This window comes from Macadamia integrifolia, unplaced genomic scaffold (assembly GCF_013358625.1).
Source record: "Macadamia integrifolia cultivar HAES 741 unplaced genomic scaffold, SCU_Mint_v3 scaffold1558, whole genome shotgun sequence".
NCBI classification, from domain to species: Eukaryota; Viridiplantae; Streptophyta; class Magnoliopsida; order Proteales; family Proteaceae; genus Macadamia; species Macadamia integrifolia.
In genome coordinates, this window is record NW_024868259.1 from 24,266 (window position 1) to 51,150 (window position 26,885).

Below are 26,885 nucleotides of genomic sequence, written 5' to 3' on the forward strand. Positions count from 1 at the left end.
TCCTTCAGCCAAACCATGAATTAGAGCAGCCTGAGAGGAAAGAAGATTTCTGATAGACAGAAGCTCGCCCTCCAGATCTGATATCTCCTTAGATGTGCTGCAAATAAACAGAACATGGATCATAATGTCAAATGTCATTAGTACAGCCAAAGTAAACAAAAGATGCAATCATTACCAATGATCAGAATGGACAGATTGGTCATAGAGACAGAAATGAAAATTAATGTAAGAGAAAAACATCTATCTATCCAGCTCGGTCCTCCAAGTTTGTTGAACAGCTACTTCACCCCAATGCATGATTCCGTTATTGTGCTTGTTTTCTATGGTATCTGGTAGACTCATCATTCAGAAACTTTAGTACATCCTATTACAATTTCAGGTCAAAGGAATGCTGTACATATTGATTTTCATAATTTCTCAAATCTATGGCTTTAGACTTTGATTGTCAATCAGTATTTCATTAAATTATTAGACACCTTCCTCGTGAGGTTTTTAGTATGAACCTTTGCCACATCAAAAAATCTATTTGGCTATATGCAAAGAGACTAATTTTTGACAGACAAAAAACAGAAAATAAATTATTGTGGAAACACAACTCATTGTCTATTTGGCTAAAGAAAGGAAAGACCTGTCAACATTGCAAGAAATTGTTAACTCACCGAATGAAAGCTGTATAGTTAGTGTAAACACTCCTGCGCATTTCCTCTTCAGATCTAAAAGAAACGAGCATAATTGTCTTATCTCCTGTGGGCAGATGAAGAAACATGTCAGCTTCACCCTCATATCTCATGTATTATACACATTCATATGAGATTCATGCTTTTACCCAAAACACAAAGCAGATTTGTGCAATCATTTCTGCGATCAATTAAAATCCCAACAAGAAAGAAGCAAATATGGACTATTAAAAGCAGCAGATCCTTTCCACCTTCCCTCAACGGCCAAAGCCAACAACACAAAATAATTGAAGCGCGATCATCACACAAGAAACTTTCTTTATGAGAATTCGAGTGTACCTCCAAATGAGAAGGAAACAAAAGAAAAGCCCAACCCACCACCCAAACAATCCCAAGAATAATAAAAATAATTGCCCAGCCCATCTTGTTGAAATGCAAATAGCAGTCTCCTAACCAAGGCCTTTTCTTATACACAAAACAAAACTAACATTTTTAAGCCCCCACCCAATATATTTCCCTTCAGATAAACCAAACTCAAAAATGATTACACATTTGATTTAGCTACTCATATCAGTAAAGACCCATCTTCTGTTGGAATAGGTCACACTCCAGCAAACAACCATTATAATTAAAATGCAAATCAATCACCTCCAAAAAACTGTACAATGAAAATCTTTCTGATTTTAACAGCAAGAACAACCTACTCTTCTTGTAACATCAGCCCCCATTGACTACTTGACAACTTCGACTACTATAGCATCAGAAAATATGCCAACAGTTTGTACTTTATTTTTATTTTTCCAATTGGTTGTAGTGCAATTCATTTATAGTAACAAAGTTGGCTTTTTAGAGTACAAGAATGTGGCAAGAATTTTGAAAACACTTCACGGAAGGAAGTGGCAAGAAAGGGGGAAGAGATGAAAACAATCAAGAGAAGACCAAGAATTTCAAGACAAAAACTCTAGAAAGGTGTAGTCTTTTCTACTATTGAATAAAAACAAAATGGAAGTTCTAAAACAACACAAGCCAATAAGAAAGAGAATGATGTATATAAAGATAGATATTATGATAGTGCCAAATGTTATGTGATGCAGACCAAAGGAAATACTATCACAAGTACAAACACAAGAACCGGGACAAGCCCAAACAAGGCCCTGCAGTTCCTCTTTGAATCAGTTTTTGGTTCATACCAAGCTTTGAACTTGGATGCTTTTCTAATTCACTCAAAACTAAAACCGTGGGGTACTTCTAGGAATAATTTACTTTCTTTTATTTATTGTAATCATGATGCAGATTAATCACCAAAATAGGCTTGTTGTATTAGGAATAAGCGTAGGGTTGGGTTCCATACATGTTGGGCTTTTGATCTCATGTGTTTTGAGTGTAATAGGCCACCTTTATGGGTCTAAAAAGGGGGCTCTAAGGATGCATACAGGATTACTAGTTAGTTTCCATTTTCATTAGTTCCCTTTTTTAGTTGGGTTTGATTTGAGTTATATTTGTTTCCTTAGGAGTTAAGTTATTAATTGAGTCAAGTCATTAGTAGTTAGTTTCCTTTTTCAACTAGTTTCTAATTTCAGTTTTTAGTAACTATTGTATTATCATAGTTGTCACGGCGTCAAATCAATCCAAGGCGGTGGAGGGGTGGTTAATCGATTTGGCGATGAATCGCCCATTATGGCGTTGCCATGGCGGTCAAATCGCCCATGTGTCATTTTTTATTTTTCCTATTTTCTAAAGTTATTTAGTATGCTACTTTTTTATTTTCCCTATTTTCTAAAGTTATTTAGCATGCTAAGGCCTACAATATATACCCTATAACATATAAAACCAACATTAAGCAACATCAAATCATCAAAAATCAACATAGCTCTATCAAAATCACCCTGCATTTTACAAAAAATCAACCACCTAGTGAATCAGGCGTGACCTGGCATCCATGGCGGTGCTATGGCGACGCCTATCAGCCAATGGCGACAGCCATTTGTGAGTCACGTAAATCGTAGCACTGCCATGAACTTCTTTTTCCGCCAGGACGCCAAATCGCCGCCTTGGCGACGCCATGACAACTATGTGTTTTAGGAGAATATTTGGTTTCCTTTTTGAGGAACCTTCCATTTTATAATTCCCTCCCCCATCAACATTATAAATAAAGAAAATGAAGCTCCCAAAGCTGAAATGGTTATGATAAAAAAATTAAAGGTTGCTGCTAATGTCTTCTCCATGAAGATTTGTCTTGTGTTTGATCAAGGCTGATGAAATTGGTGTTTGATCCAATTGACTCGTTGCGGTGTAAAGCCCAAGAGGTTCCTTTCAAGTGTTCTTCTTCTTCTTCAAGATATCTTCTTCTTCCTCCCTCAAGTATCCAAGATACTACAAATCAGTCCAAGCACGATAGGTAACAGATCTGATCTCCTTTTAGTTTCTGGTTTTGAACTCCTAGATTTCTCCTACTCGATCCATCACTGGTCAGAGCAACCAACCACTTGATGGATCCCATATTCTGGTCGAGTGTCATACCTATGGAGAGGGTGGTTCGATCCAAATTCTAGGGTAATCAGACCTGGGAATTGAAAGTTATAAGAAATCTCCCTATTCTAGTCGATTTCTTTTCACCTAGTTTTCTGGCCAGAATTTTGAATCAACTATTCTGAAAAGTTTGTTTATTATTTCAGGCATGGTTCTCTTATTGATTCAGTTTACTCTTTGATGAATTAAGTCCTTAAATCCCTGATTCCCATCTCATTTATAGGACTGCTGAAATACTGAGATCGATTGGAGTGGTCTTTGTTTATTTACTCCAGTTTAGTTATTATTCTGTTGCTGAATTATTTGGTGTTATATGATTGTCCTTCTGATAAAAAAATACTGCAATTGAGACTTGGTTAGACTCCCGATCCTAGTCTACATTAAGTGGTACCAGAGCATGCCAGAGGACAACCCTACTACTGAGTTGAATAACCCCAAAGCTTCCCTAATGGAGATGGTGAGACAACTGCATCAAGAAATGGTGCTAACGACTGAAGTATTTAGAATGCAGCGACATGTTGGTGTCCCAGAATCATTAATAGCACCTGTAACACCTCTAGGTGAAGTGAAGATACCTCTATTCAAACCAAAAGAACTTGAAGTTAAGGTTCACATTGAAGAGATAGTTCTTGAAGCTTCAAAGACAAAAGGTCAAGAGATAGAAGATTCCACTGAAGAATTCTACCTTGAAGAGAGCATAGTCGACAAGATTGAGGCAGTGGAAGATGAGATGATCGGTGAAAACACTCCACAACAAGTCTTTGAGATTGATGATGAAAAGGAAGAGCTTGTTCCTCCATCCTTGATGAGAAAGTTACCAATGTTGACGACTCTATGCATACAACATTCACGGTTGATATCGATTCAGAGGTCAAACATACAGTTTGTTATGCCATCATGGTTCCTCGAAGAGAAAGCTCCTCGCTTTGAAGACTACATTCCACAACTCTACAAGCAACCAGAATTTTGTTTGGGAATGGACAAAAAGCTACTTTCCCTCATCACTGCAAAATTCGAGGACGAATTTTTTCAAGATGGGGAGAGTTGATGCAAATTAATCACCAAAACATGCTTGTTGTATTAGGAATAAGCCTAGGGTTGGGTTCCATACATGTTGGGCCTTTGATCCCATGTGTTTTGAGTGTAATAGGCCACTTTTATGGGTCTAAAAGGGAGGCTCCAAGGATGCATACGGGATTACTAGTTAGTTTCCTTTTTTAGCTGGGTTCGATTTGAATTATATTTGTTTCCTTAGGAGTCAAGTTATTAATTGAGTCAAGTCATTAGTAGTTATTTCCTTTTTCAACTAGTTTCTTAATGTAGACTAGGATAAGGAGTCTAACCAAGTCTCAACTGCAGGATTTTTTTATCAGAAGAACAACCATATAAACACCAAATAATTCAGCGACAGAATAATAACTAAACTGGAGTAAATAAACAAACACCATTCCAATCGATCTCAGTATTTCAGCAATCCTATAACTGAGATGGGTATCAGGGATTTAAGGACTTAATTCATCAAAGAGTAAACTGAATCAATAAGAAAACCATGCCTGAAATAATAAACAAACTTTCCAGAACAGCCTATTCAAAATTCTGGGCAGAAAACTGGGTAAACAGAAATCAACCAAAATAGGGAGATTTCTTATAACTTACAATTCCTAGGTCTGATTACCCTAGAATTTGGATCGAACCACCCTCTCCATAGGTATGACACTTGCCCAGAATATGGACCCATCAAGTGGCTGGTTGGTCTGATCAGTGATGGATTGAGTAGGAGAAATCTAGGAGTTCAAAACCAAAAACTAAAAGAAGATCAGATCTGTTACCTATAGTGCTTGGACTGATCTGTAGTACCTTGGATACTTGAGGGGAGGAAGAAGAAGAAGAAGAAGAACACTCGAAAGGAAGCTCTTAGGCTTCACACCGCAAAGATTCAATTGGGTTAAACACCAATTCCATCAGCCTTGATCAAACACAAGACAAATCTTCATGGAGAAGACAATAGCAACAGCCATTAATTCTTTTATCAAAATCATTTCAGCTTTAGGAGCCTCCTTTTCTTTATTTATAATGTTGATGGGGGAGTGAATTACAAAATAGAAGGTTCCTCAAAAAGGAAACCAAATATTCTCCGAATACAATAGTTACTAAAAACTGAAATTACAAACTAAATGAAATTAGAAACTAGTTGAAAAAGGAAACTAACTACTAATGACTTGACTCAATTAATAATTTGACTCCTAAGGAAACAAATATAACTCAAATCAAACCCAACTAAAAAAGAAAACTAACTAGTAATCCCGTATGCATCGTTAGAGTCCCCTTTTTAGACCCATAAAAGTGGTCTACTACACTCAAAACACATTGGATCAAAGGCCCAACATGTATGGAACCCAACCCTAGGCTTATTCCTAATACAACAAGCATATTTTGGTGATTAATCTACATCAACTCTCCCCATCTTGAAAAAATTCATCCTCGAATTTTACAGTTATGAGGGGGAAACAACATATTAGTAGTAGCTTTGTTTATTCCCAAACAAAATTCTGGTTGTTTGTAGACTTGTTGAATGTAGTCTTCAAGGTGTGGAGCTTTCTCTTCGAGGAACCATGATGGCATAACAAACTCTGTATGTTTGACCTCTGAATCGATACCAACCGTGAATGTTGTATGCATAGAGTCGTCAACATTGGTAACTTCAACTTTGAAGAAATAAGATCAAGATTTTGCTGTCCAAGAAAATAATATTCCATCCAACCCAAACCAATATCCTTCCGTCATAAGCCACCAGTAAGGCTTGTTCCCTGGCCTCGATGGCTACCCTTCCGGCAGGGTCTCCCCTACCGGCAAGAGACCACCCCACTTCGTCTGCTTCCTTGCCCACCCCCCTCTCTGCCCCGATACCTCCTCCCCTTGGAATTCCCTGGAACTCTCGCTTTGAACGACCAGTTCCACCGTCAGCCAACAGCCTCTCCCTGCATTTTGTTCAATCCACCATTCTTGGAGACTCCCTTGTTGCTTCCTGTCCCAAGGGTCTTCTTGACACTGAAGCTTACCAATGGGCGAATTCTCTCATCGGCCACTTCTTAGGCAAGAGACCCCCCCTTTCCCCTGGTCAAGATGTCCCTAACGAAACAATGGCACCCTGTTGGATCGGTAGAGACCTTGCTCAATCATGGTTTCTTCCTATTCAAGTTCTCTGAGGAACAAGATAAGGTGCGAATTCTGGAGGGAGGTCCCTGGCGTGTAGGGAGATCGCCGATGTTCCTCAAACAATGGCATTGTCACCTTCTCAACCGCGTGGACTTCTCCACCATTCCCATCTGGGAATCCCTCCCTGGTCTGCCTTTGCACTTCTGGTGCTCTGAGGGATTGAGTGCGATGGGGTCTGTACTTGGAACCCCGATGTGCTCCGATGCCAGAACACATAGAAAGGACCAGCTAGCCTATGCGCGCATTTGTGTTGATGTTGCTGCCTCACACCCCCTTCCTCCTTCCATTACCATCCAAGATGGAGAGGATTTCTCATTCCAACAATCGGTTCTATAAAAGCGAAAGCCCCCGCACTGCCTCATCTGCAAGGTGTTCGAACACGATTCCAAAGCCTGCTCTAAGGTGTCTTCTCCGACTCCTTCCGACGACATGCATGGGGGTTTTATTGGTCCAATCCTGCACTCCAATCGAGATAGATCCCTGATGTCCGAAGGTGGCGATGAAATTGGTGACATACCTCCTTTCCGGCTTTAGGCACGAGGTAGAAGAATGAATTGGCGAGGAACCGTCTTAGGTCTGTCGACGCAGCCGTCGCCGTCACTCCCGCTTGACCTCCACCTACTGTCGGAACCCTTCTGACCAATGACCGGTCATAACCTGATGGGCAAAACCATTTTGCAGTCTTGGCTAAGTCGACTGACATCGGAGATCCCGACTTTCCTGTCCATACTGTTAACGTTGACGTGCAAGCCTCTGAGATTGCCCCTGCTAACTCTGCCACTAAGATCTCCTCTGAGGACACCTCTGATAGTTCTAAAGGAAGCTCCTCTGATGACTCCTCTACCAACTCTTCAAGCTCTTCCTCCGATGGAGATTCCTTGGACTCTGCTGAGGATATGCTGGAAGATGAGAACAGTGACTCATCCTTGCTTTTGTTATCAACTGCTACCTTGAAGGAGAAAGCTACACTTTGTAACCCCTCAGCCCCTTTTTCTGAATCCCTCCTGAATGAGACACGTGCCTCTACCATTACAAGCCAGATCATATCAACTTTGCCCATTTTGGATGGGCTTGCACCCTTGTCGAGGCCCATGCTTGAACCCACCAGCTCCCCTTTATTCGCTGAACATTTTATTAAAACAAAGGCCCACCACTCCTCTCCTAAGCCCACTGAAACTCCCATTAACCTAAAGGCCCACCATTCCTCTCCTTTCTCGACCCAGACCTAGGTCCCTAAGGACCTGGAAGTGGTTCCGATTTTGACCCACACCTTTACCCGACACCATCCTCCTGCCTGCAAATCCTATTCATAAACCCAAGAAGGGTAAGCGACAGAGATGAGCCATTCTCCCCCTGCAATTGAACCCCTGCATCCTCCTTTGCTTTGCCCCTACCAAAGAAGAAGCAAGTCTCGTGCTCCCCCTGTGTCCCTCGGCTCTCCTTCCCTGGAGCCTGTGCTGCCCTCCCCTAATGGTGCCCAATGACCCACGGCATTATTTGGAATGCAAGGGGTCTCAACTCCCCCTCCAAACATGCCTCCGTGAGTTCTCTTATCAAAGATATCAGGTCTTCCTTTTGATGCATTCTTGAATCCCATGTCAAAGAGCCAAATCTGAGGAAAGTGGTGTCCTCTATTGCCCCGGGCTGGAATTTTCTTTCCAATCACTCCTCTCATCTAACAGGCGAATTTGCTTCATGTGGGACTGTTCTAAGCTAAATGCTAATTTCATTGCTTCCTCTTCCCAATACATGCATTTTAACATCTCTGATGTCACTTCCAATTCCCCCTTTTTTCTCACCTTCATCTATGCTTCCAACAGTCCTACCAAAAGAGATATCCTTTGGAATGACATCAAGCTTCTTTCTAATCAGATTGGGCTCCTCCCTTGGGGTTTGAGTGGGGACTTGAATGCCATTCGGTTTTCCCATAAGAAACAGGGAGGAGATGCATTGGACAACTTGAGTATGGATGCCTTAAACTCTTGCATCGATGACATTGCAGTTGAAGACCTAAGATGGTCTGGAATAAAATTATCCTGGAATAATAAAAGATTTGGTCAGGCCAGAATTGCTTGCAAATTGGATAGAGTCCTGGTCAATGAAGCTTGGCTTAATGCCTTCCCCTCCTCCCATGCCACTTTTGGTCCCCCTGACATCTCTGACCATAGCCCTATCTCCCTCATAATCCAGCCTTACACCTCTTTTGGGCATAAACCCTTCAAATTTTTTGACATGTGGACCTCTCATCCTGATTATCCCTCCATTGTTAGGGAAGCCTGGTTGAAGCTGGTCCATGCCTTCTCCACCCCCCTTATTGCCTTGGCTAGAAGGTTGAAGAATGTCAAAATTGCCCTCAAAGCCTGGAAGACTAACTCCTTCGGGAATATTTCTTCTCAATTTAATGATTGCAGGAACAAGCTCTCCTCCATCCAGATTCAGCTTCAGTCTGATCATCTCAATTCTTCCTTACCTATTGAAGAGAAGTTGGAGGCAGCCAATCTCTCTTTCCTTCTTGCTCAAGAAGAGAGCTTCTTGAGGCAGAAATCAAGAATTAATTGGCTTGAACTTAGGGATTCGAACACTACCTACTTCCACAGATCTGTGAAAGCCAGAAATAATTACAACTCTATCACTATGTTGAAGTCCTAGGTTGGCACTCAGGTTCACAAAGTAGAAGAGATTAAAGGAGTTGCAGTTGACTACTTCAAGAACCTCTTTAGGTGGAATCCAGCCCCCTCCCCTTCCATCTCGGATGCCCTTCTAAACAAGCTTATCCCCGGACAACATGGCTAGTTCTTTAATGGCTATTCCTACTGATGATGAGATCACCTCTGCCATTCTCTCTCACAAGGCAAACAAGGCTCCAAGGCCTGACGGATTCAGCATGGGATTCTTCTCATCATCCTGGGACATAGTCAAAGAGGATTTGATATCTGCTGTCAAGAGCTTCTTTTTCAATCCCAATCAAATCTATGGGATTAGCCACACTTTTCTTTGTCTCATTCCAAAGAAAAAGGGAGCGGATGAGATGAAGGACTTTAGGCCGATCTCTCTTTGCAACCTCCTCTACAAGTTCATAGCTAAAATCCTTGCTAATAGAATCAAGCTTGTGGTTGGAGATCTTGTTAGTAACAACCAATCGGCCTTCATCCTTGGGAGAAGCATAGGGGACAATATGCTTCTTTGCCATCAAATTGTGATGCAAATTAATCACCAAAAAAGGCTTATTTTATTAGAAATAAGCCTAGGGTTGGGTTCGATACATGTTGGGTCTTTGATCCCATGTGTTTTGATTGTATTGGGCCCAAAGATTAAAGTATCGGTATCGGTCGCCGTATCGGTCTACCAAAATTAAGATACGTATCGGAAGGTACCGTATCGTATCAAAGATACGCTAAGATACGCTAAAGATACGCACATAAATGGATATGAAACACCTTTTTAAATACTTTTGCATAAAAAATTTGTTAAAAAAATCTATTAATAACATGTATTATGCATAAACACTAAATTGAGAGTATCGCACTAAGAATTCAAGGTTTGTAGTTGTCCCATAAATGTAAAATCCTTGTTCCCAACCTTGATTTCCACTTTAGTTAGAGAGAAATATGGTTAGCAGCAACTTTGAAATAAAAACCCCTCAAAAAATCATGTTTTCTTAAAAAATACCCATCTTGGCCATTATATGACCGTAGCGCATTGTATCAGTACATACCGAGACTCACCGATACGTACCGATACTCAGTGATACATACTGATCGATACATACCGATAATCACCAATACGTACTGATATTCATCAATACATACAAATACTCACCGATACATACCGATACATACTGAAACGTATGTTTCACCTCGATTTTATATTTTTCATAGAGTATCAGTACGTATCGATAGTGTATTGGTGCATATCAATATGTATCGTAGGATATATATCGATTCGAAAGGATTTTAAAAATTTCATGTATCGTATCGTTGTGTATCGTATCGGTTGGCTAAATTTAAGATACGTATCGGAGGGTATCGTATCGATATCGGAGATACTTAAACCATGTTTGGGCCACTTTTATGGGTCCAAAAGAGGGGCTCTATGATTGAGTACGGGATTGTAAGTTAGTTTCCCTTTTAGGTTGGCTTAATAGGGTTTAATTAGTTTCTAATTTCAGTCTTATTTAGTTTCTAAAATAAGTAGTTGCTATTTTATGTAAGCTTCTAATTTTCTTAGTTTCTATTTTCAGTTTTAGTAGCTAGAAGAGTTTCTATTTTGTAAGTTTCTACTTCAGTTTTTTGAAACTAAAGTTAGTTTCTATTTTAGGTAACCCCCATCACTTTTATAAATAAAGAGAAGGCTCATTAGTAGCCCACAATTTTATAAATGAAGAGTTTGTTCCAATCCTTGATGAGAAGGTTACCAACATTGACGACTCTATGGATACAACATTAACAGTTGGTATTGATTCAAAGGTTGAGCATATAGAGTTTGTTATGTCATCATGGTTCTTTGAAGAGAAGGCTCCACACCTTAAAGACTACCTTCCAAAAGTCTACAAGCAACCAGAATTTTGTTTGAGAATGGTTAAAGCTGCTACGCACATGTTGTTTCCCTCTTATCACTGCAAAATTCGAGGACAAAATTTTTCAAGAAGGGGAGAGTTTATGTAGATTAATCATCAAAAAAGACTTATTTTATTAGGAATAATCCTAGGCTTGGGTTCCATACATGTTGGGCCTTTGATTCCATGTGTTTTGAGTCTAAAAGGGGGGCTCTAAGATTGAGTACGGGATTACTAGTTAGTTTCCCTTTTTCATTAGTTTCCCTTTTAGTTAGTATTGATGGGGTTAGTTTCTAATTTCAGTACCTAGTTAGTTTCTAATTTCAGTACTTCTTATTTACTAGTTTCTATTTCCAGTTTTAGTAACTAAAGGACTTTCTATTTTATAAGTCTCTATTTTCAGTTTTAGTAACTAGGTGAGTTTCTAATTTTTAGTTTCCTATTTCAGCTTTTGGAAACTAAAGTTAGTTTCTATTTTATGTAACCCCCCATCATTATTATAAATAAATGAGAGCTCTCATTAGTAGAGCGACGAATTTTATAAATGAAAAAAAGATGTTGTTGCGTTTCTCCTCTATGAGGGTTCTTTGTGTTTGATCAAAGAGAAGGGTTTGGTGTTTGATCCAAGCGACACTGCGGTGAGAAGTCCGAGTGGATCTTCATATTTCTGGTTTTCTTATTGTTCTTGCTTTCATTCAGCCAATCAGAATTATTCTGGGTTCTGAATCTTTGTTTCTCTCCCACCAACCTGTACCGTTCTAATCATCCAGCCATCCGATGGCTTTGAAATTTTGGTCGAGTACTGCCCTTGCTGAATGGGAGACTCGATCAAAATTCTAGAGCAATCTGACCAGGGGATTGAAACTTATAGGAATTCTTCTTGTTCTGGCCGATTATGAATTCTGCCCAGATTTGAATTCTGATTTATTCTGTGTTGAAGTTGACTGCTGCCCTCATTCTCCAATCGACTGGAACTTCTAATCAGTGATTAAATATATTTGTTAGCTCCTTAAATACTGCTCTGTTGAAGTTTCTGGAGTTGTTAGGATCGAATGCCAGATCTCAGAACCTGCTGTCCAGAATCGAGTTATGATCTGGTTTTGCTATTCCTGTGATGTTTTGATTCTGATCATACCTTATTCCATGTTCTATTTCTGTTGCTGGATATTATATTTGTTGATGCAAACTCTGCCTTCTGAAATTCCAGATTCTGGTCTGATAAATCTGGTTTGTTTTAAGGGCTGTTGACTGATTATTCTGGACTGTTGTTGCGGTCTAATATTGAGTGATTATTGGTTGTTCTTGGTTTAAAAGTTCCTGTAGTTTGGGTCTAGTTTGACTTATCAAATCTAGTCCTACATTAAATTGTTAGAGGATGTGACAGGAAATCTCACTCTTCTGCTGCCCTTTTGAAGATTGACTTGCATAAAGCTTTTGACTCTCTCAGATGGGATTACATTGTTTTAGTCTTCAACAGCATGGGATTCCCTCCAGTCTTCACAAATTGGATCCATCACTGCATTGCCTCCCCTCGCTTCTCAATCTTGGTCAACGGGAGTCCAACTGGATACTTCCCTTCCACTGTGGGAATCAGACAGGGTTGTCCCCTCTCTCCTTACATCTTTTGTCTTGCTTTGGAAGCTCTTTCGAGAAGTTTGCAACTTGCTACTGACAGAATCCTCATTGCTATCATCCCTAAATGCAGAGCAATCAAGCTCACCCACCTGGCCTTTGCTGATGACTTAATGATCTTCTCCAAAGCAGATCCTTCTTCTCTTGGAAACATCATGGAGTGCCTATCCCAATTTGCTACTCTGTCAGGGCTTTGCATTAATCCGGCAAAAACTCTCATCTTCTTAGCTGGGATCTCTGACACTGCCAAAGCCTCCCTCCTGGAGCAAACTGGTTTTTCCAAAGGCCTTCTTTCGGTGAAGTATCTTGGGCTCCCTCTCATTCTTGCCAGGCTCACTGCTCACCACTGCTCTCCTATGCTTGACCTCATCAGGAAGCGCCTCCACCTCTGGAAAGGGAAGATTTTATCCTTTGCGGGCCGGCTTGAGCTCATTAGATCAGTTCTTCAAGCCCCCCGACATTTATTGGTCGGGCATCTATGGTTTTCCTGAAGCCACCATCTCCAAACTGGAGTCGACCTTTGCCTCCTTCCTATGGAAAGGCACGGAGTGCTATAGATTCCTCCGTCCTAGTAGTTGGACAACTGTTTGTCTTCCTAAAGCTAAAGGGGGGCTTGGTTTGCGAAGGATCAAGGATGTCAACATGGCAGGCATCATCAAGCTAGCTTAGAAGATCATCTCCAAAAAGAAGAGCATTTGGGTTGATTGGATGTATTTGAACCCCCTCAAATCTGATTCCTTTTGGTTGGTAAAAATCCCGGCTTATGCCTCCTGGGTCTAGCGTAAAATCCTTGCCATCCGGTCAACTTTATCATCTATCGTGCACACCCAAATTGGCAATGGGGCCCAACACTTATCTCTGGCTTGATCCTTGGCACCCCATGGGAATCCTGTATCACTCCTTAAGCGCCAGGAGGATTTATGATTTAGGCCTCTCTAAGTTTGCAATGGTTGCAGACATCCTCTCTTCAGGCATCTGGACCCCCCCAGACCACTCCTTGATTTAGCTTGCAGACATCTGGAACTAGTTGCTGTCTACGTCTCCGACTCAGCACCTTAGGCCAGACTCCATCCTTTGGAAGCCTTCAGACTAGACTTTCACCCCGAAAGCTGCTTGGGAGTTTGTAAGGACTCCAGGCCCATCCTCCCCATGGCATCGTCTTATATGGTCCAGATACCACATCCCCTGCTAGAGCTTCACTGCTTAGAGAGTCTTCACTAAGTTGCTACCCACAAACCATTTCCTCATTCAAAGAGGCATCCTAGCTAGCCCTTTGTGTATCCTTTGTGGTACTAAGACAAAGACTATAGAGCACCTTTTCTTTGCTTGTAGTATCTCTTCTTCCATTTGGAAAAGGGTTCTTAGCAAATGCTGGCCAGCTAACAGGAAAATTCTCCCCTTCCATCGCGAGTGGATCTAAATGGACATGACTTTTCAGGGAAAGACTATCTGTGACACTGTGGGAAGGCTTGCCTTCTGTGCTACTATAAATCAAATCTGGATGGAAAGAAACCATAGGAAATGGACCTCCAACTCTCGTTCTCTTGATAAGATTTGGAGCTCCATATCCTTTGATGTCAAAGCCAAAGTTTCTCGGCTCGCTTCCACTTGTATCTCCTCCCCTGGAAATTGTCATATTGTAAATTCCTGGGATCTCTCGAGATCCATCATCAGAAATAGTAATGCTCCTTAAGTTTGTCTTGTTTCCTACTCCCTCCCCTCTTGTGGGGTTGTATTTTTTTCTTTCTTTGTTTGGTAATGAATTATTTATTCACCCAAAAAAAAAAAACATTGGTAACTTTCTCATCAAGGATTGGAGGAACAAGCTCTTCCTTTTCATCATCAATCTCAAAGACTTATTATGGAGTGCTTTCACCGATTACCTCAACTTCCACAGCCTCAATCTTGTCGATTATGCTCTCTTCAAAGTAGAATTCTTCAGTGGAATCTTCTATCTCTTGACCTTTTGTCTTTGAAGCTTCAAGAACTATCTCTTCAATGTGAACCTTAACTTTAAGTTCTTTTGGTTTGAATAGAGGTATCTTCACTTCACCCAAAGGTGTTATAGGTGCTATTAATGATTCTAGGACACCAACACGTCGCTACATTCAAAATACGTCAGTCGTTAGCACCATTTTTTGATTCAGTTGTCTCACCATCTCCATTAGGGAAGCCATGGAGTTATTCAACTCAAGTAGGGTTGTCCTCTGCCATACTCTAATACCACTTAATGTAGACTAGGATAAGGAGTCTAACCAAGTCTCAACTGCAAGATTTTTTTATCAGAAGAACAACCATATAAACACCAAATAATTCAGCAACAGAATAATAACTAAACTGGAGTAAATAAACAAAGACCACTCCAATCGATCTCAGTATTTCAGCAGTCCTGTAACTGAGATGGAAATCAAGGATTTAAGGACTTAATTCATCAAAGAGTAAACTAAATCAATAAGAGAACCATGCCTGAAATAATAAACAAACTTTCCAGAACAGCTGATTCAAAGTTCTAGGCAGAAAACTTGGTAAACAGAAATTGATCAAAATAGGAAAATTTCTTATAACTTTCAATTCCCAGGTCTGATTACCCTAGAATTTGGATCGAACCACCCCCTCCATAGGTATGACACTCGACCAAAATATGGGTTCCATCAGGTGGCTGGTTGGTCTGATCAGTGACGGATCGAGTAGGAGAAATCTGGGAGTTCAAAACCAGAAACTAAAAGAAGATCAGATCTGTTACCTATAGTGCTTGGACTGATCTGTAGTATCTTGGATACTTGAGGGAGGAAGAAGAACACTTGAAAGGAACCTCTTGGGCTTCACACCGCAAAGATTCAATTGAGTTAAACACCAATTCCATCAGCCTTAATCAAACACAAGACAAATCTTCATGGAGAAGACAATAGCAACAGCCATTAATTCTTTTATCAAAATCATTTCAGCTTTAGGAGCCTCCTTTTCCTTATTTATAATATTGATGGGGGAGGGAATTACAAAATAGAAGGTTCCTCAAAAAGGAAACCAAATATCCTTCTAATACAATAGTTACTAAAAACTGAAATTAGAAACTAGTTGAAAAAGCAAACTAACTACTAATGACTTGACTCAATTGATAACTTGACTTTTAAGGAAACAAATATAACTCAAATCAAACCCAACTAAAAAAGGAAACTAATGAAAATGGAAACTAACTAGTAATCCCGTATGCATCCTTAGAGCCCCCCTTTTAGACTCATAAAAGTGGCCTATCACACTCAAAACACATGGGATCAAAGGCCCAACATGTATGGAACCCAACCCTATGCTTATTCCTAATACAACAAGCCTATTTTGGTGATTAATCTGCATCAACTCATGTCTGGAATAGTACTTACAAATTCCAATACAATTTTTACCTTGTTTTATTCAAGTACAAATCTAAATAGGATTCCCCCTTCTAGTCTGTGTATTGGAGGAATTCTAGTTTGTTTTCTTTATTTTATTTTCCTACTATATTGATTAAGTCCATATCATGATCTATATATATGGTAGGATGTTCTGAACTGACCCCACGATTTATGCTGAATAAAACTTGGCTTTCACCTCTATGATCCTGTGAGATTCACTAAAAAACTTAGTGAGATGCTAAGGTTAGTTGCTGGGATTTTAACTTAGTTCCAAGTGGGAAGCTTGGTCAATATCCTTTACCCTTCTTCCATTCTTCTTCCTCTTCATTAATCATCCCAGAAAATTAGGTTAGTATCATATTTTTTCCCAGTCAATGCATGCGCTATACCTGCCTGATATCTGACATTTATACTTCCCGTACTTTCACAGATTTCAGAACTGTTTACATATTAAGCAACGAAACTATGTTTTACTGATACTTGGTTTAAAAATCTGATTTTGCTAGTCTTCAAATAATCCTACTTCAAGTTGGATTTTCCAGTTTTAAACTATCTTAACATCAGATTTGATTTTCTGTTTCAGATCAGCATTCTGTTACTATTGCTGAATTCAGCTGCTGATTTGATTCATTTTTTACTTTTTATTTGAGCCCATTAAATTCTGTAATCAATATTGAACTAAGGAATTCTTTTTCCAGTATCCTAGTCCTAGTAGGATACCATTACAACTCCAGATCTGACCATCAGATTTCAGTCAGATTTTGAGCAGTTATTCTTGCGACTAGAGTAACCTTCAACCAGAATTTTAAGGCCATCTGATTTGCTGACCGTTAGTTATTAAATTTCTCCTGAATCTGGTTATTGTACTTCACTGTGGTTCTGGATAATTTGGGATTTCTGAGACTGATCTACTAAGGCTTCTAGGAACCCATCAATTGGTATCAGAGCTATGCCCAGCAGGGTAAAAAGGACTTCTGACCCAATCAATGTCCAAGATATACTTAATCAAATCACTGATATGATCAGAAAACTGTTTAATAGAATGACTACCACAGAACAGTGGCGTGTTTTTTTTTTTTTCGAGTCCTTCCCCATATACCGGATGATTTTGAAAATCCCCAACCTGAAGAGGGATTACCAACTCAATCAACTGCAAATGATACCATGAGGGTTGGGAGAGGAGTGAGGACCACAAAGAGTTCCCACCAACCAGCTCTCTTTGGATGACACTTGCATAACTTCATAGAATATGGTTTTAATAGGACTGTTGATACCCAAAAGGTAAAGGTCAACTTGAAAGAATACAACAGGAAACTCGATACCCACATCTTCTACAACTGGCTTGCTTGTCTGAACAAACTACTTTGACTGGTTTACTCTGGTAGAGGACGGGAAAATGAGGCTCACGTGAGCTAAACTGATAGGACCATCCAGATAATGGTGGAAGAACTATGAGAATAGGCTACAAGCATGTGACAATATTCACCACATGGTGAGAGCTGAAGGAAGAGCTGAAGAACAAGTATCTTCCCCAAACTTACAGAGCTCTCCTGCATGACAAGCTCAATACTCACCTATGAGGTAGCTTATCAGTTGAAGCATATATGGCGCAGTTTGACGTCTGTTTTGCGTACGAGAACTGAGGAAGATGACACACAATTAGCCTCTCAATTCAAATCAGGGCTGAATTCTGATATTCGAAAGGAACTGAATGTTCACAATGTCTATGATATCTACGATTGCTTCCAGAAGGCTTTGAGAGCCGAGGAGAATCTGAGAACCCCCTCGAGGAGATATAATACTCAAGTCAGAGAGAATCGAAGGCCACCTGCAGCCAACTGACCTACAGGCCAACAGCCAATAAAGGTAAAGCTCCCATGACCAGCAGCAATGACACTATGAGCTATACATGTCATCAACATGGACACTTTGCAAAATTCTTCCCTATGAGACAGAAATGAAGCCAGTTGTAGCTACAGCAATAGAAGCTGAATATGATACGGATTTTTAACGACATCCACCTAATGAGAACGATGATGAGCTCTATGTTGATGAGGGCGATGACAGTGATCATATGTTTGAGGTTCACACGGTTAGGCACATCTGATGAGAAAGGTGATGATTGATACCTGTAACAAACCAGGATCTAATCCATTTTTTTCTGCTACAGTGTTGCTCCAATACAAGAGGCCTTTGCTCTCCATGCCAAGCTCAGTGTGGGGGGCATGGCGTTAAGATCGGGAATCTAGAGGTAGACCAAATCAGAAGCTTCTGACCGTCCTCTCGAGAGATGGGAGAGACGTAGGAAGAAGAGAAGGGTTGAGGTCTCACTTAACCACCTGCCAATCTTTTCTGGGGACACTGCTCTTGTTGCTCAACTTGAATCAGCAGATCGGGTTGGTCAGTCGCTTTACATGTGGCGACTGAGGGGAGCGTCCCCGTTCATGGTAGTGATGGATCGTCCCCTGTTGAGGATCTCCTCTTATTTATAGGGTCAAGAGATTCCCTACAACACCATCCTACCATGCCAGATAGATCCACAAGTCGTGCAAGGGGAGACGTGGTTCCAGACGGTGTGATTGCTCTTCGACCTTGGGTCACGTTTCCCTAAAAAGGGTGTTTAGGAAGGAAGAGATTGCCCAGATCGAAGTGGCTAAGGCCAGAGGTGATTACGTTTCCCTCTATTTCCGCGAAGGATGAGAAGATCGCTTCTATAACCGAGTGATTGAATATCTTCTCAACCAGGGATGGTTCTCATTCGGTTGGCCAGAAGCAGTTAACCATCCTGGAGGCTCAAGTTGCGATGGTGGTAGAAAGTAGAAACTCATCGGACCGAGCGTATCCACTGGCAGGAATAGGGAGAGAGAGTTGCTCGGTCGCATTGCGAGCGTCGAGTCAGATTTGGAGTCTGCTCAGGCTCGCCTTTGTGAGAGCAATGCTGCCTTGCACAGCGAATGTGAGGCCAAAGAGGAGGCCAAGCAGCAGGTGGTTTGGTTAGAACGTGACCTCAAACTATTGCAGGTCAGACAATCTGCTGTGCGAGGTGAAGGGCGCGAAGCGACCGGCGAATGATAGTTGATGTTTTTTTTTTTTGCTTTTTTTTTTTTTAACACTTATCCTTTCTATTTTGAATAATGAGATCTTTTGTTCTCCTTATATCATTAAATCCTTGTACTTTCCCATTGTGAGGGTTTTTTCCTTTTTTTTCTATGTTTGTGACAACTAACGATGGCCAGCCCAAGGTTTGTCTTTTCTGCCAAGCAACATAGGTCAGGCTTATTGCCAACTTGGAGTTGGCCTTTAGTAGGTTTTCCAGTCAGCGGAGACCGGGCTTAGGGACCGACTTAGAGTTGAAGTCCTGAATTTTTTTGTTGTGCGGTGTGCCTCGGATTCAGTTGCCAACTCGGAGTTGGTCTTTTAAGTTCCCGTGAAACTGAAAAAAATTCTAGTAAGGATCTATGAAAGATGATCTAAAAACAAAGGATCTATGTAAAATAATTTAAGGAAGAAACTGGTATCTGAAATAGAAAGTCAAATAATAGAATGACTAGACATAGTAGGGTCGCTTCCACATCCTTTACCACCCTTCGCTTGGAGGTCTTGCTACGCCTCGATGTCACTTGGCCAGGATGAACTGGCACCCTTTTTGTCTTTAATGAAGTTAGCATAGCATTCGCGCAAATCCTTTTGACTTGAGCAACATTCCCCGATCCCCTAATTGGTGGGAAACTTCATCTTGAGGTGCTTGCTAGAAGCTAATGTTCCTAGATCGTTCAAAGCTAGTCGGCCCAAGATGGCATTGTAAGCTGACCGCATTTTGACGACCATGAAATTGACTAACACCATGGCCGAGTGGGGCTCTTCGCCGATGATGACCGATAACTCTATGCATCCCTTAATGTATATTGTCGTTCCCGTAAAACCATACAAAAACCCTGTAGCAGTCTTCAGCTTGTCATCTCCTAAGCCAAGCTTCTTATATGCATCGTATCACATGACGTCAATAGAAGATCCCGAATCAATCAAGATCTATCGGAATGGGCAATTCGCCATCACTAGTTAAACAATGATAGCATCATTGTGGGGCCAATTCAGGCCTTGCAGATCCTCTTCTGAGAACGTAATGACTGGGTTTTTTCGAGCGACTTTCAATGGCTCCTCCGCCACGCAGACAAAGCAAGCATGTGCCTTTAACTTTCTCATAGATTCTCTTCTTAGGCCATCCAACATGGCGTGTATAATAGGACCTATCGGCTTATTGGAGTACTCTGACCTTCAGTCACTTGGCTGTACTTTCTCCGTTCTATCTTCTTGGTGTGAGTCACCTCGCTGTTGCCCTTCCGCTGGCTCCTTATTCTTTGTTCGATCGGTTTCAGAGTTCCAAAGGTATTCTTTGAGGTAGCCTGCTTTTATCAATTCCTCCAACTCCTTCGGCACTAGACAATCGTCTGTATTTCCTTATAGAAACGATAATATTTTTTCGTATCCCGATCTTTTGGCTTGGATATCATCGAACAACGCCAGCGGAGGTATTTCTAATCTTTAATCTTGAGAACCTTGGAAGCCCTATCAAATTTGGTCAAGCGGTGAGCTTTCCGAACTTGCAGCCCTTGTTTTCTTAGTGTGTCGCTCTTCCTCCTTGATTCACAGGGTTGGCCTTCTCTTTTCTTGCGGCGGTAAAATCATCACCCTTCATTCTGTCAGGTTTTCGTCCATTGTTACGTATTTTTGACACCTGGCTAGGAGTTCTGATAAGTTCGCCGGGTAGTTCTTTGATAGGGAATTTATCAATTTCTCATGGTTTACCCCTAGTAGAATGTAGTGAAGGCCAAGTCGTCCTCTAGGTCTTAATCCCGACGGTTGCTTCGGTGAAGTGAGTGACATAGTCGCGAAGTGACTCGTCCCGACGTTGTTTGATGACGAATAAACTGTGAGAAGTCCTCTATTGGCGGATGCTGCTCTGGAACTTGGAAATAAATGCAGCTTCGAGCTCGTCATAGTTACATATTGATCGGGGTTTTAAAGTGGTACACCACTTAAGCACCGCCCCTTTAAGTGAGCTAGGGAATACTCGGAAAAGGGCGACATCCGCACTGGTTTGGATAGACATCACCGTGTTATAGTGTCGGAGTAGGTCCATCGGATCGGTAGTCCCGTCATAAAGTGTAAAAGAGGGCGCCTTGAATTTCCGAGGGAGCTCGGCGTCTGCAAGTTCAACTGACAGGAAATTGTAAGGATGGTCGAGACTACTGTCGTCGCCTTTTTCATGTTGTCAACCTTCTGGTCCAACTCGCGAATACGACGTTCCAGGCTAGTTTCCCTACGAGGGCAGGAAGCCTCTATGGGCGGGGGACCCATCAATACGGGTCTGGAGTTCTGGAACTCCTCGGGAGATCGGCGTACCTTGCGTCTGTTTTTTGACCTCCCATGTCATTCATGGCTCGATACCTCTCTTTGTGGGGCCCTGGAGGTGCAGAGCCTTTCTGGCGTGCACCGCAGGCTAGGCTGGGGGTGGACGTTGTTCAGTTCTGCTCCCCCTAGTAGAGCCTTCAGATGACCTATATCCCGATTAACCTATTCTCCTAGAGCTCACCTGGGGAGGGGGTCGTTTTTTCAACTACCATCATCTCTCCAGGGGTTAACCTAGCATGTGGGACTTCATACTCGTGATTCAGATCTATGGGCAGACCGGCCCTTGCTTCTGCCGGTCGGCCTCTCTGCGCTCTGCCTTATGATCGTCCACTATTGGCCCCCTTCAAGCACGGAGGGTTGAGGCCTCGACGTTAATGCCCATTCTGATGGGCCGTGCGGCTTCCCTCCTCTCTCTGCCCATTAACTCTTTTAGGACAAGAATGCCCTCCGTCGATGGGCCCCATCTATCCATTTCGCTGGACAGCAGCTGATTTTGGGCGCATTTCCTTGTGCAACGAGTAAGGCTTCCTAGGGAGAGCTAGTCCAAACTGGCAAATAAACCTTTGCACCATGTCGTTAGTCTTCAACATTGTATTTGCAGGTTGTTTACCAGCGCATTCGCTACCGGACCTCTAGGGTCTGAGTAACTAGAGGAGGTAGGCCATCTCCCGTCCTACGTTGTTGGCAAGGATTAAAGTATCGGTATCGGTCGCCGTATCGATCGGCCAAAATTAAGATACGTATCGGAGAGTATCATATCGTATCAGAGATACACAAAGATACGCTAAAGATACACAGATAAATAGATAGGAAATATTTTTTTAAACACTTTTGCATAAAGAATTTGTTAAAAAAGGCTATTGATAACATGTATTATGCATAAACACTAAATTGAGGGTATCGTACTAAGAATTCAAGGTTTGTAGTTGTCCCATAAATGTAAAATCCTTGTTCCCAACATTGATTTCCACTTTAGTTAGAGAGAAATATGGCTGACAGCAACTTTGGAACAAAAACCCTTCAAAAAATCGTTTTTTTCTGAAAATTTATCCATATTGGCCATTATATGACTGTAGCGCCGATATCGGTATCGATACTCACCGATACGTATCAATACTCACCGATACGTACCGATATATATCGATACTCACCGATATGTGCCAATATATACCGATACGTACCGATCAATATATACCGATACTCACCATACGTACCAATACATACCGAAACGTACATTTTACCTCAATTTTATAATTTTCATAGTCGTATCGAGGCATATCGTATCGTATCGTATCGATATGTATTGGTGGTGTATTGATGCATATTGGTATGTATTGTAGGATATATATCGATACGAAAGGATTTTAAAAATTTCATGTATCGTATCGGTGTGTATCGTATCGGTCGGCTAAATTTAAGATACGTATCGGAGGGTATCGTATCGGTATCGGAGATACTTAAAACCATGGTTGTTGGCCATTAGTAAACGGGTGACTCTCCCTTGACGGTAAGTGAAATGGACCAACGCGATCGGTTGTCTCACCAAAGAGTTCCCAACTTCAGTTTGTCCTCCCAACAGGTTCTCGATATCCACCAGTTCGGTAGGTGGGTCTTCTGATTCTCCTGTTCTCCAAGAGTCGCGCGAAGAGATAGAGAATGTCCACTGCGTAGGTTTATAGTTTCGAGCAAATGACTAGACTTTGGTCGCATTTCCCACAAACAGCGCCAATCTGTTGCGACTGAAAATCGTCTTAGGCTTCCTTTGGGTCCTGCGAAAAGGAACAAACACAAAAGAGTGAGCATCGGGTTGATTCGGTAGGGGACTCTCCGATGCCTAAGTCAGACTTCTGTGCAAACAAATAATTCCAATCAGAATAAAAAAGATTAGTCCTTTTGAAAGGGATTTACCTGGGTTTTTATTGCTAAGGATGGCGACTATTGGTGAAGAGTCCCGTTGTGGTAGTTTCCCATTGTAGGTAGGAGTCTAAATCTGGTAAGAGTTATATTGGGAAAGTGGATGTGGAGATCATTTCCATTATGGAAACACTTCCATATTAGCCATATCTCGGAGGCCATACGGCGGTGAATTCGTTCCTGGGCCTTGTACACACCGCCCATCACTGCAAGATTCCCTTCCTTCTAGGGAAGGTTTGTTATTTCAATAAATGTCCCTCCTAGATTCACTCCGCATCTCGTGACATGCAAGTCAGGCTTGATTAACTTCCCTCCTGGGGAGATCCTTTTTGATAATGCTAACAAGGCGTTGGGCCGATTGGCAGAGACAAGATGACGTGGTTATCTAATTGTCCAGATCGAGCGGCAGAGTGTGCTAGACCACGGTTTGACCATCCCTTGCAATTATACAGGCCCTCCACTCGTGGGGGCCCCCATTGGCTGACCTAGTTGTTCAACTCCTAGGGTTTTTTTGGCGCCACTAGCCGGTTGGCTACTGCCTTGGATGTCTTAGATTAGGTGGACTATGGTTGGTCTTGCCAAATCATTCGGCCATTCCTACATCTCTTGGCCGGCCAATAGTCGTTGGATCATATTGGTCTTAGACACTAGGTTTAGCCATAACAAGGCCCACTTGAAATTAAGGAGAAATTCTCCCTTAGAGCTGGACGATAACTCCAAATAATTATGGGAATATTCTCTCATAAACCAGCTGGCAATGACTATTATCTTTCCCCAAATAAAGCTGGTTGATATCTTTAACTGGGGAGAATCAATATCTCCTTGTGCTAATTGGATATCTACCCAAATCTCCGACAAATAAGGAAGTCATAGAGCCCAATGGATAGGCTTGACCTACATCAGCCAGGAACACCGAACAAGAATATATGGAATTGGTTCTCATGTCTTCACTTTTTCTTTTGGATTTTTATTTCTATTTTTATTTTTTAAACAATGATTCAATGCTTCTCACATTGATGATACCATCTACACAATCAAATAATATTGTTAGAAACACAAACTCAACCGCCAAAGAATCTGGCACCAAGGTATTTTGCCTTTTGTGATTACAGCAAGTCAAGGTACGCCCAGGCCCCAAAAATCCACCCTGACACCTAGGAGACGCCTTGACAACTACGGGTGGGATTCCAAATTAGTTCCAGGTGGGAAACTTGGTCCATATCCTTCTACCTTTCTTCATTAATCAACCAAGAAAATCAGGTCGGTAGCAGATTTTCTCTGAGTCTATGTGCATGATGTACTTACTGGAAACCTGAAATGTTCTCTTCCAATACTTCATAGTTATCTGTTCACATAAACAGCGATCACATTCTTTGCTTTGCTGTTCTCAAACCTACATCCAGTTGGACTCTTAGTTGCACCCTATTTTAAGATCAGATTTGAATTTCTGTTTCAGATCAGCATCCTATTACTATTACTGAATTTGGTTGCAATTTTTATTCTGTTTTAATTATTGAATGAGTCCATTGAATTCTGCAATCGATATTCAATTCTGGAATTCTGTTTCAAGTAACCCATTCCTAGTAGGATACCATCATAACCCAGATCTGACCATTAGATTTCAATCATATTTTGGACAGTCATTCCGGCCTACTAGAGTGACCTTCGATCAAAATTTTAGGTTCTAGATAATTTGGAATTTCAGAGACCCATCTACTAAGGCTTCTAGGAACCCATCAGTCAGGTAACCCATTGGCACATCAAAGTATATTCATGTAGAAGAAAGGTCCATCTAGTGAGAAATTTTAAAGCTGCCCAAGCATACTAGCTAAACTCCACAGGTCCTAATCGAGAGGTCTCTGAACCTTATAGCAGGATGTATTCCTCTTATCTGATAACAAAAGCTTGATATTAGACTTGCATCATATGAAAATCGAAGGATCATTTAACCATGGGCCAAAACATAGTGCAGAAGCCCATAGCTTTGACTAAGATACAAGCTTCAAGCTCTATCACATCTGCACGCAGTGTTCTTGTCCACATGACTCCTCATCGGTTCATAGGGATGTTATAAAACTTATTTTTGAACTCAAATCAACTTAAGAGTGGCCCTCCATTTTAGACCTCTGATCAAGGGGTCTGCAGATTATAATTTCTAGCTGCTGTTAACTGTTGCTTTCCCATTATTGAGAGATCAAAATGTACCATGCAGTTATTTCTGGGAGCAAAGTATAGAAGACCGACTCTGCAGCCGCTATTTGCAATCAGAGGGCTTGATGGTGCTCCCATTTCAGGTATGATTATCTCTCTTGGTAAGTTGCATGATATTTTTCCACTCGAGGGATGAGAAATAAGGCAATGAAGCAGTTTTCACGCCAATAATCTAATGCATCCAAGAAGCATAAATGTAGTAAGAATCCTGTCAAGCTTGAAATGGGTTATAATTTTTCTGCGATGCAAATTCTAACGACAAATGTTTCTAATGTTTGGGAGCCAATGAGAACAGAAATATGAATTTTCTTATAGAAAAGTTTGAAGGAAACAAAATTCCGACTTCAAAACTCAGCCGGTTTTGTTCTAACGTGAGAATTACGATTGCGAAGTGAACAGAGAAACAAGAAAGCATACTTGAATACCAGTGTTCATCAAATCTATACCAAAAAGCAGAATTCAATATTCGCCAAACGATCTTACAGAACTGAAAACTACAGCAGAAAAAAACAAAGTTCCTCAAATTACGTAGCCATCAGAAATGGAAGAACCTGACCTTCTCATTCAAGGAGTGACATTTGGACTGAACATAAGCATCAGCATCAAAACTGTCAATCATGAAAAAGTTAAGCTTCTCCTCAAGCTTCGGTCCATTCTCTAAAGCGCCTCCATTAACGGCCTTCGCAGAAGCCATCGATCCCCTCGACCGAGACGTCTTCGCCGACGCCATATCTCTTCAAAACTCTCAGCCCCAAAGCAAAATTCGATCAGCGAAAAATCAGCCGAGAATTAGGGATTCAGTGAAAAAAACGAAATCCAAATTCTGCTCTTTCTGACCATCTTCTACTGTGCTTCGAAGGAGGCAAGATCTAAAATACCAGATCTCACGCCAAAATTCAGGGTTGCAGATCGATTTCCGTATATAGTAGTATTCGAAAATTTGAAGGAGAGATTCAACGCAGAACGACAGAGAGAGATGGCACTCTTAACAAAAGCGTTCTATAGAAGTGAGGGAGAAACTGCCGTCTTCCTCTTGGAATCGTTTTGACTGTTTTTCAAAACGATTTTGGTGGAAAGGGCAAAAGGAAGAAACAACTAGCAACGACTGTTGTCTGCGCTACCAAACAAGACCCAAGGATATAGCTAATCCATCATTCTTTGTAAGATTTGATCATTATTACCAAAACAATAGAGAATTTGATCATTACCGTATCTGAAATGTACGCAAACGAAGTACCAGATCCGGATTCGTTATAGAATACCGTATTCATGATATGGGCCTTCTCTGAGGCTGGGTTTGAGAGAGAAGGAATCAGGTTCATGTGATAAACACGTTCTTGATCCATAGAT

The 26,885-nt window shown here is 41.3% G+C and overlaps 1 pseudogene; it reads right to left on the bottom strand.

Moving 5' to 3' along the window:
• The window catches only part of LOC122064213, a 50,099-nt pseudogene extending 23,472 nt beyond the window's left edge, over window positions 1–26,627 (bottom strand).
• Between the last annotated feature and the right edge of the window lie 258 nt (window positions 26,628–26,885).